The sequence below is a fragment of the Silene latifolia genome, chromosome 4 (genome assembly GCF_048544455.1).
Source record: "Silene latifolia isolate original U9 population chromosome 4, ASM4854445v1, whole genome shotgun sequence".
Taxonomy (NCBI): domain Eukaryota; kingdom Viridiplantae; phylum Streptophyta; class Magnoliopsida; order Caryophyllales; family Caryophyllaceae; genus Silene; species Silene latifolia.
The window spans coordinates 53,712,754-53,724,899 of NC_133529.1; the positions used below are offsets into that span (position 1 = coordinate 53,712,754).

General features: G+C 37.3%; 2 long non-coding RNA genes across 2 annotated transcripts; both read right to left on the reverse strand.

Moving 5' to 3' along the window:
* Positions 1-2,938: 2,938 nt before the first annotated feature.
* LOC141652240 (uncharacterized) lies at positions 2,939-5,888 on the reverse strand. Its single transcript, XR_012547066.1, has 3 exons — positions 5,722-5,888; positions 5,556-5,628; positions 2,939-3,105 (listed from the first exon to the last, which is right to left on the reverse strand). It is a non-coding gene; the product is annotated as an uncharacterized LOC141652240 (long non-coding RNA).
* Positions 5,889-8,951: 3,063 nt separating this feature from the next.
* LOC141652241 (uncharacterized) lies at positions 8,952-11,843 on the reverse strand. Its single transcript, XR_012547067.1, has 3 exons — positions 11,660-11,843; positions 11,494-11,566; positions 8,952-9,033 (listed from the first exon to the last, which is right to left on the reverse strand). It is a non-coding gene; the product is annotated as an uncharacterized LOC141652241 (long non-coding RNA).
* Positions 11,844-12,146: the final 303 nt, after the last annotated feature.

The window sequence follows — 12,146 nt, forward strand, 5'->3', positions numbered from 1 at the left end:
GATAGATAGACTTAGAACCCAAAGCACACCGTCCCATGGATCGACCTCGACTTACCACTAACTAGTTGTTTGTTGAGAATTATAAATGTGTTTGATTGGGAGACCCGACGACATCACCCTACACCCAAAATGGCACCGTTGCCGGGGATGGTGCTATGTGATTAAGTTCTTACTTGTTTGTCTATTTTGATTTTGCTTTCACCTTGAGGAACTTGTTCCTCAAGGATTGTTCTTACCGTTTTTGTGTAGTTTCCCTGCTTGAAGTTGTTTCCTTGTCTTAGCTATGATGGCTCAAGACTTGATACATGGAGTATGTGGTGGATCTTTTGAGTATGACTATGGGTATGGGGAGTTTGAGAAGCAAGTCAACACAAACCTACCTTACTATTTGTACAATGAAAATCCTAACCACTACCCCAAATTTTCCCACCAAAGTCACCACATCCAATATCAACAACAACCACCCACCCAAAACCCACTTTATAATGACTTTCAATTGCCACAATACAACCACTTTCACACTTACCCACAACAACAAAATGAACCCATTCAAAATATGATTCTCTAAATGATGGGAGATCAACAAAACTTCTTCAAACAAATGCTAGAGGAAAGCCAAAAGAGGGACAATGTTCTTCAAGGCATTGTTTCCCAAGGTGAGGAATTGGTGATTCAAATTGCCGAAATGAAAGAATCCCAAGCTATCACTCCCCACCATTCTTTGGATAGTGATCATGAATGTGAATTTGAAGTATTAACTTTTGACATGGAAAATGAAGAATGAGAAGAGCCAATCTCCTTGAGCTCTTGTGATAATGAAAGTGTGATGTTTGATGAAGAAGACACGAGGTTGAGTAAGCCAAATACTCTTAGCCTTTGTGAGTATGAGGGTGTGTCCTTTAATGTGAATGTTGAGATGTTGGGGAAAGAATTGCATGAAGCCCCTACTTATGATTCATATGAAGATAGCAATGATGACAAAACCATAGAAAGGGCTTATGAAGAATACGTGTCTTACAAGGACCGAGAGTGATGGACTTGTAATATCACCTTGCTTGAAGAACCTATCCTTGAGACATTTGAGATATCCTATCTTGAAGAAGAATGTCCTTTTCCTATCTCCCATGAAGACTACTTGACACCTATCATGGAACCAATGATTGTTGAAGAGGATATGGTGGACCTTCTTCAAAAGGTCAAAGCATCATAAAAAAGCTACTTGGTGGAAAAGCTCAAAGAGAAACTTGCACGTGAAGCTACTTATGGAAATTTGGCACGGACTCAAACTTAACTAACAAAAAGAGCTATGATGAATTTCATAGGGTAAGAGTTGAAGTAAGGTCAACAAGGATGTCAAAGATAGAGTTTTGATAGGTCACTAGCATCAAACTTAAGGGAGGAGCAAGATGAAGCGAGGAAAAGAGGTATGAACGATAACGCTTATGGTCAAAGAAGAAAGAGAATTAGGCAGGAAGGAAACGCCAAGTACTCGAACCTCAAATAATAACATCAGCCTAAACGGTTCCGAAAACTTCCCAACAAAACATATGACCAAAACACTCCCAAGGATTTCTTCAAATTACTTATGTTACTTCATCTTAAGTTATTCCTTGGAACAAGGTACTCCACTATAAGTGTGATCTCAACGCTCCAAATCCTCAAACATCCACAAACAACTTCCACAAGATCAAGGTCAAGGTTTCCAACAAAGCTATACTCATATCCAACTAGTGTCAACCATGGGTTTCTCAAAATGGTAAAACTCCCAACCAAAATCAAAATTCAAAAGTTCTTTTGCATATTCTATCATTCTAAGGAGATCTTGTTATACTCTTGAAACCTAAAGCATAGATGGTGACATTCTCCAAGTTACGAGGCAACCACCCCAAAACATCTAACTCGTCTTAGCTCAACATCTATCGATCCCAACTTATAATCACATCTCAAGAACTCTGGTTATTAATCCTCATTACCGCAAAGTGGATACCCAAATGAGATTTCAAAATTAGCTACAACTCTCACCTAACAAGGTTTCTATGTAACCATCACAACACTCACAAAAGTATACCGACTATGCTAACCTCGAGCTCAACTCAAATTTCCAAGTGATAACCACAAGGCCAAGTTCCATAACCATAGTAACAAATGCAACTCACACTTGACAACACAAATAATCCCACTAAACAACCACACTCACTTTATCAAGGAACTAGGTATAAGAATCACTAAATATGGTTCACCACACTACCTAAGTCTTTCTAACATCAAATCCTCTCAAAACCGGGGTTAGGGGTCAAACACAAACAATCTCCTCAAAAGTCAAATTTTCCAACCAAGGTCAACATTCCTCAAAAGAAAGAGTACTATCAAAAGGCGTTAAGGGAGAATAAGCAAGGAACAAATGACAAGTTAGGAAATACAAGAGTAACTTTCAAAGTAGAATAGAGGAGAGTTTAGAGAAAGGATAAGCACCAAGAGGTAAAGAATAAGGCAAGATACACAAAGAGTGAGAAACATCTTCAAGGAAGTAGAAGCATTCTTCAAAGATTGAACAAATCTTCAATCCTCGGCAATAGGCGCCAAATCTTGATCTTCACATTGGTAGGTTTATGGTTATTGATCCAAGGGCACAACAATTATTAAATGACAATCAACAAACATGTTAGAACCTAACGAAGAGCAAACACACTACAGACTACCACCTTAGGTCCTTAAGTCTACCCATCTCTCATTCATTATTCAAGGTCAAGTTCACATTTAAATTTGGGGTACACGTGTGTGCGTCGGGAGCAACATAGGCTCTGATACCAACTGTGACACCCCGCGATAACGCGGAAAATATAACTAATAAAATGCGGAATTTTAGGGAATTTTTGAAACTTTTAAAATTTAAAGCGCGAGTTCACCAAAATCTAAAACATAAATAAAGAGTGCGGAAATAAAGATTTTAAATTATACAACGTGATAGTCGGGGTGAGGGAAAATATATCCCTCGAATGACAATACAATAAAAGGTAGGTCTAAACAATCCTAATAAACCAACTACTAGGCCGAAGTGCTCGCTAGCTCACACATGTCTTCACCCCATGAATGCATCACTAATACCTGTCATTCATGTAAACATGAACGCCACGATCGGTGGGGAGTAACTCAAGGTTCTCCCAGACCACAAAATGTCGAAACGAACATAACAAAGAACTAAAACAGGTAAGTCATGTAAGACTCTTACAAAAATATGGATATCAAGTTTATGTTTAAACATGGTGATTAAATGAGATGGAACAAGATAGATCAACATTAACATGATAACGGTTAAACTATTCATGTGAGACAATTAAATAATATGAAAGACAAGAAAGCAGACACGGCCACTTAGCCACGAGCACGTATTTCAAGGAGATATGACCAAAGTAACCATCCAAATAATGCAAGACATTTATCACTCTTAGACTATAATTTCCCCGGGTAGGACTACGATAATAATACGGTCCTAGTCTAAATCTGCAAATTCTCGGGTGTACATCCCGATTCGATGTGCGCCAGCACAGAACACACCCAAGACTCGACTACTAAGGAGACCGAGTACCCCAATCGCCAGAACAACACGAAAGTGGCGGAAAGACTAAGATAAGACTCACTTGCCAGAACAGCACAAGTGGCCAAAAGCCGTACACGCGTAACAAAGACAAGTAGGCCAAAACCGTACTTGCGAACAAAGACAAGTAGGTCAAACCCGTGCTTGCCAGAACAGCACAAGCAGGGCAAAAAGTATGTCAAGCACGTACGATGGTAATATGGCATTTCTACAAGAATACGACTCTTACAAGTACACGGGACGGGATTATTAATGTCACACTCATACTTATGGTTTGCATCTCACCATAAGTACGGATGGGAACATCGGTCCCGACGATCATATCGCAACTAGAGGGCCTATGGCTCACCCCTAGTGTCCGATAGGACCACGACTCACACCACCGAACAATACAAGACATTATCAAGGATATGACTCTTACCAGTACTCATTTATAATAAATGTCTCATACTTGTATTGCGTTATTGAATATTCCATTTCATAATTTAACATGCTGGTTAAATAAAATATAACAAGTGATAATGAATAATTTACGTTATATGAAAATTACGGAATAAAATGTGACCAAGCCCAAGTGACTCATTTATGAGCCCAATAAACAAGTTATAAGGAGTCCAACAATTAAATCTCATTAAGCCCAACAAACAAGATATGTTAGACCCAACTTAATACTCATGTAAAATCCAACAATTAAATCATGTGAAACCCAACCATTTGATCATGAAAAACCCAAATAAATTGTCATGTGAAGTCCATCAATTAAAATACAACAAGTACAACTTAGTAAAGTATAACAAGCCCAACAACAAGGTCGAATGAGCCCAATAAATTAAATATATGAGAGGGCGATATTTAACGAATTACGTTATATAAAATGCGAGACGGAAATTAAATAATTTAAATAAACCGAACTTGCGCCAAAACAATTTATAAACATGACTAGCCCAAGTTACCAAATATAGCTAGCCCATTTATTAAAATCAAATTAGCCCAACAAACTAAATATGTGAAAGAACGATATTAACGAATTATCGTTATAAAATTCGAGGCGGGATTTTAATAATTCAAATAACCAACTTATGCCGAGACAATCCTTAAACATGACTCAATGTTCCCTTTGGACAACACCCAAACATAACTAAAGGGTGTCATTTGGACAGCCCTAAACACGACTCCCAACTAGCCGTGACCAAGGCCGTATCCAGCCAGCCTTGGCCCAGCTGCCAGGCCACAACCATGCCCCTGCACTCCCCAAAACAGCCCATACAAGACCGTGTAGATCTTAACTAACCCAAAAGCAGCCTGCTCAAAGTGAATCAAAGACAGTCCAGTACAGCTACTTAAGACTGCGCCAAAACAGCCACCAAAACCGTACTCGACTGTCCTCAAAACAGTCCCCCGTCAGTCCCCAAACAGTCTGCTCGATACAATATAACAGTCCCAAAAAAAAAACACAGTAAACCCGTCCCACAAGCTGCATAATACCGTACTGGAAATGGTACCAAAACAATCCTAATGACCACATTTTACCATCCCAATTTCAGCACTAAAACAGTCCACTTTAGACCCGGTTTAAGACGACTTTTGAGGTAAGGTCAAGGCGGATACTAAACACAACAAATTCCTGAATCACGACGACTAAATACTGTCCAACAATACTCGGAAATACCCTGAAACAAAACAGCCCATAACTGAGGCGAATTCCCGCATCAAAACAGTCCCAAAAATGTCCCGATTTCCGTCTTTAAAACATTCCAGTGACAACTCCTATAATCTCCATGCAACCGTGCCAACAGAATTCAAACGCCCCATTTCAGCAACATTTTGAGACGGAAAATTTAAAATACAAATGAGAAAGACATAAAGGTTCAAACTTTATCAAACAAGGGCATAAAAACACCATGAAAACGACACAAAAGACGAAAATTTCGACATTTGTCGAGTAACCTATCACCGTTACCTTTTTGCCCTTCAAAACTCCGAGAAAACGTCTAAAAAGTATGAGCCTCTCACCGGGTCTTCAGTTTCTTAAACTAGAGGAAAGAAAACGAGATAAAAGAGCTAAAAATCAGATCTTTCATGAGACGGGTCAAACTGAAATCACCACAAAAACAATACTTTCTTACCTTGAAAGAATAAGGACAGAAAGGGGAAGCCAATGGCGTAAAGATTAGCGAAAATAGTTGAGAAACGGAGACGGGATCTTAGCTTGAAGATGGGATGATTAATGGAGTTTGTGTCTGTTTGTTTTTCATTGTTGTTGTCTACTGAGTTGCTCGAAAAGGAAGAAGGAAAGGAAAGTGCGGGGGTGGGGGCAGGGACATGTCGTTACAACCACAAAACAACAATATGTGATTATTAAATAATAATAACATATATATAATAATAATAAAATATAATAATAATAATTAATAATAATATATAAATGTATATAAAAGTAGAGTATAGGTAGGTGAATGTGTTGTTGGTTTTTGGTTGGTCCGGACTAAAGTAGGTACAAAAAGAAATGTGACGGTCTAAGGTTTAGACGGAAATATGTCTCGAGTCTATATTAACTTGAGACGGAAACTAATATTATTACTGTCCGACTAAAATATGTATACATATATTCTTATATAAATTATGCCTCAAAAATATAATTTAATAATACGTATTTTTATATAAAAGAGCTTTTATATGTATTACTTTTATAAAAATCGTGTTTGACATAAAATTAATTAAATTGAATAATTCAAAAATATATAATAAAGTAATTAAACGGTTTAATAAATTTTAAATGTCAAAGTGGAAAATTCGCGTGTGTTACAATCACCCCACCTTTTAAAAAGTTTCGTCCTCGAAACTTGAAGGTAGAAAAGAAAGGTTATAAAAATAAAACTGAACTTTTAAAATCGATAACCAAAACATTAAAAGGTTAATTACTTGTAAGAATTAAAATTCTTTCAAAAGTTTCAACTAAAATTTTCCGACAGAACCAAGTCGAAAGGCAAATCATTTGTATAAATCAAAATCAAAACACTTTCAAAAACATTAACGAAGAGTTTTCAAAAGTATAAGTCTCATTCATGGAACGAAATTGCTCTTGTCGTGCACACAAGAACGCTTACTTTCCAAGTCAAAGACAAATTTAAAACAAAAATCATTCGCCGACAAGCGTAGAACAAGTTATCAAACGTCTCCAATAACGAGTTCTAACATCCGATCAACGTTAAAATCAAGAGAGAAATGTAATTCACTCAAATTTTCTTTTGCAAAAGCCAAAATAGAAATGAAGGTTTCACTTTTAAAACTCAAAAGAGAGTCAAATTTCTGAAAACGTAATATTAAACTTTGACAAAAGGTCATAAATAGATCAAAGTTAATAGAAATTGGATAAAATTTAAAGAAATCACAGATTTAGCAATTAAAATCATGATAAATAAGTCCATATTTCAAAGAACAAATAGGAAATTAAATCAAATTTTCATTTTCAACCTTTTTTAAAATATGTAAATTTTGTAAGAGTAATATAGATTCTTAACAACGAATAAAAAAAAATGGTAGCTTGAAATGTTTAGGAATTGGACAGAAGAAACGTAACTTAGACATCATAGATACAAGTATGCTAAGAGGACTCAAACTTAACTAACAAAAAGAGCTATGATGAATTTCATAGGGTAAGAGTTGAAGTAAGGTCAACAAGGATGTCAAAGATAGAGTTTTGATAGGTCACTAGCATCAAACTTAAGGGAGGAGCAAGATGAAGCGAGGAAAAGAGGTATGAACGATAACGCTTATGGTCAAAGAAGAAAGAGAATTAGGCAGGAAGGAAACGCCAAGTACTCGAACCCCAAATAATAACATCAGCCTAAACGGTTCCGAAAACTTCCCAACAAAACTTATGACCAAAACACTCCCAAGGATTTCTTCAAATTACTTATGTTACTTCATCTTAAGTTATTCCTTGGAACAAGGTACTCCACTATAAGTGTGATCTCAACGCTCCAAATCCTCAAACATCCACAAACAACTTCCACAATATCAAGGTCAAGGTTTCCAACAAAGCTATACTCATATCCAACTAGTGTCAACCATGGGTTTCTCAAAATGGTAAAACTCCCAACCAAAATCCAAATTTAAAAGTTCTTTTGCATATTCTATCATTCTAAGGAGATCTTGTTATACTCTTGAAACCTAAAGCATAGATGGTGACATTCTCCAAGTTACGAGGCAACCACCCCAAAACATCTAACTCGTCTTAGCTCAACATCTATCGATCCCAACTTATAATCACATCTCAAGAACTCTGGTTATTAATCCTCATTACCGCAAAGTGGATACCCAAATGAGATTTCAAAATTAGCTACAACTCTCACCTAACAAGGTTTCTATGTAACCATCACAACACTCACAAAAGTATACCGACTATGCTAACCTCGAGCTCAACTCAAATTTCCAAGTGATAACCACAAGGCCAAGTTCCATAACCATAGTAACAAATGCAACTCACACTTGACAACACAAATAATCCCACTAAACAACCACACTCACTTTATCAAGGAACTAGGTATAAGAATCACTAAATATGGTTCACCACACTACCTAAGTCTTTCTAACATCAAATCCTCTCAAAACCGGGGTTAGGGGTCAAACACAAACAATCTCCTCAAAAGTCAAATTTTCCAACCAAGGTCAACATTCCTCAAAAGAAAGAGTACTATCAAAAGGCGTTAAGGGAGGATAAGCAAGGAACAAATGACAAGTTAGGAAATACAAGAGTAACTTTCAAAGTAGAACAGAGGAGAGTTTAGAGAAAGGATAAGCACCAAGAGGTAAAGAATAAGGCAAGATACACAAAGAGTGAGAAACATCTTCAAGGAAGTAGAAGCATTCTTCAAAGGTTGAACAAATCTTCAATCCTCGGCAATAGGCGCCAAATCTTGATCTTCACGTTGGTAGGTTTATGGTTATTGATCCAAGGGCACAACAATTATTAAATGACAATCAACAAACATGTTAGAACCTAACGAAGAGCAAACACACTACAGACTACCACCTTAGGTCCTTAAGTCTACCCATCCCTCATTCATTATTCAAGGTCAAGTTCACATTTAAATTTGGGGTACACGTGTGTGCGTCGGGAGCAACATAGGCTCTGATACCAACTGTGACACCCCGCGATAACGGGGAAAATATAACTAATAAAATGCGGAATTTTAGGGAATTTTTGAAACTTTTAAAATTTAAAGCGCGAGTTCACCAAAATCTAAAACATAAATAAAGAGTGCGGAAATAAAGATTTTAAATTATACAACGTGATAGTCGAGGTGAGGGAAAATATATCCCTCGAATGACAATATAATAAAAGGTAGGTCTAAACAATCCTAATAAACCAACTACTAGGCCGAAGTGCTCGTTAGCTCACACATGTCTTCACCCCATGAATGCATCACTAATACCTGTCATTCATGTAAACATGAACGCCACAGTCAGTGGGGAGTAACTCAAGGTTCTCCCAGCCACAAAATGTCGAAACGAACATAACAAAGAACTAAAACAGGTAAGTCATGTAAGACTCTTACAAAAATATGGATATCAAGTTTATGTTTAAACATGGTGATTAAATGAGATGGAACAAGATAGATCAACATTAACATGATAACGGTTAAACTATTCATGTGAGACAATTAAATAATATGAAAGACAAGAAAGCAGACACGGCCACTTAGCCACGAGCACGTATTTCAAGGAGATATGACCAAAGTAACCATCCAAATAATGCAAGACATTTATCACTCTTAGACTATAATTTCCCCGGGTAGGACTACGATAATAATACGGTCCTAGTCTAAATCTGCAAATTCTCGGGTGTACATCCCGATTCGACGTGCGCCAGCACATCACACACCCAAGACTCGACTACTAAGGAGACCGAGTACCCCAATCGCCAGAACAACACGAAAGTGGCGGAAAGACTAAGATAAGACTCACTTGCCGACAAAGACAAGTGGCCAAAAGCCGCACACGCGTAACAAAGACAAGTAGGCCAAAACCGTACTTGCGAACAAAGACAAGTAGGTCAAACCCGTGCTTGCCAGAACAGCACAAACAGGGCAAAAAGTATGTCAAGCACGTACGATGGTAATATGGCATTTCTACAAGAATACGACTCTTACAAGTACACAGGACGGGATTATTAATGCCACACTCATACTTATGGTTTGCATCTCACCATAAGTACGGATGGGAACATCGGTCCCGACGATCATATCGCAACTAGAGGGCCTATGGCTCACCCCTAGTGTCCGATAGGACCACGACTCACACCACCGAACAATACAAGACATTATCAAGGATATGACTCTTACCAGTACTCATTTATAATAAATGTCTCATACTTGTATTGCGTTAATGAATATTCCATTTCATAATTTAACATGCTGGTTAAATAAAATATAACAAGTGATAATGAATAATTTACGTTATATGAAAATTACGGAATAAAATGTGACCAAGCCCAAGTGACTCATTTATGAGCCCAATAAACAAGTTATAAGGAGTCCAACAATTAAATCTCATTAAGCCCAACAAACAAGATATGTTAGACCCAACTTAATACTCGTGTAAAATCCAACAATTAAATCATGTGAAACCCAACCATTTGATCATGTAAGACCCAAATAAATTATCATGTGAAGTCCATCAATTAAAATACAACAAGTCCAACTAAGTAAAGTATAACAAGCCCAACAACAAGGTCGAATGAGCCCAATAAATTAAATATATGAGAGGGCGATATTTAACGAATTACGTTATATAAAATGCGAGACGGAAATTAAATAATTTAAATAAACCGAACTTGCGCCAAAACAATTTATAAACATGAGTAGCCCAAGTTACCAAATATAGCTAGCCCATTTATTAAAATCAAATGAGCCCAACAAACTAAATATGTGAAAGAACGATATTAACGAATTATCGTTATAAAATTCGAGGCGGGATTTTAATAATTCAAATAACCAACTTATGCCGAGACAATCCTTAAACATGACTCAAAGTTCCCTTTGGACAGCACCCAAACATAAATAAAGGGTGTCATTTGGACAGCCCTAAACACGACTCCCAACTAGCCGTGACCAAGGCCGTATCCAGCCAGCCTTGGCCTCGCTGCCAGGCCACCACCATGCCCCTGCACTCCCTAAAACAGCCCATACAAGACCGTGTAGATCTTAACTAACCCAAAAGCAGCCTGCTCAAAGTGAATCAAAGACAGTCCAGTACAGCTACTTAAGACTGCGCCAAAACAGCCACCAAAACCATACTCGACTGTCCTCAAAACAGTCCTAAAACAGTCCCCCGTCAGTCCCCAAACAGTCTGCTCGATACAATATAACAGTCCCAAAAAAAAAAACACAGTAAACCCGTCCCACAAGCTGCATAATACCGTACTGGAAATGGTACCAAAACAATCCTAATGACCACATTTTACCATCCCAATTTCAGCACTAAAACAGTCCACTTTAGACCCGGTTTAAGACGACTTTTGAGGTAAGGTTAAGGCGGATACTAAACACAACAAATTCCTGAATCACGACCACTAAATACTGTCCAACAATACTCGAAAATACCCTGAAACAAAACAACCCATAACTGAGGCGAATTCCCGCATCAAAACAGTCCCAAAAATGTCCCGATTTCCGTCTTTAAAACATTCCAGTGACAACTCCTATAATCTCCATGCAACCGTGCCAACAGAATTCAAACGCCCCATTTCAGCAACATTTTGAGACGGAAAATTTAAAATACAAATGAGAAAGACATAAAGGTTCAAACTTTATCAAACAAGGGCATAAAAACACCATGAAAACGACACAAAAGACGAAAATTTCGACATCTGTCGAGTAACCAATCACCGTTACCTTTTTGCCCTTCAAAACTCCGAGAAAATGTCTAAAAAGTATGAGCCTCTCACCGGGTCTTCAGTTTCTTAAACTAGAGGAAAGAAAACGAGATAAAAGAGCTAAAAATCAGAACTTTCATGAGACGGGTCAAACTGAAATCACCACAAAAACAATACTTTCTTACCTTGAAAGAATAAGGACAGAAAGGGGAAGCCAATGGCGTAAAGATTAGCGAAAATAGTTGAGAAACGGAGACGGGATCTGAGCTTGAAGATGGGATGATTAATGGAGTTTGTGTCTGTTTGTTTTTCATTGTTGTTGTCTACTGAGTTGCTCGAAAAGGAAGAAGGAAAGGAAAGTGCGGGGGTGGGGGCAGGGACATGTCGTTACAACCACAAAACAACAATATGTGATTATTAAATAATAATAACATATATATAATAATAATAAAATATAATAATAATAATAATAATTAATAATAATATATAAATGTATATAAAAGTAGAGTATAGGTAGGTGAATGTGTTGTTGGTTTTTGGTTGGTCCGGACTAAAGTAGGTACAAAAAGAAATGTGACGGTCTAAGGTTTAGACGGAAATATGTCTCGAGTCTATATTAACTTGAGACGGAAACTAATATTATTACTGTCCGACTAAAATATGTATACATAT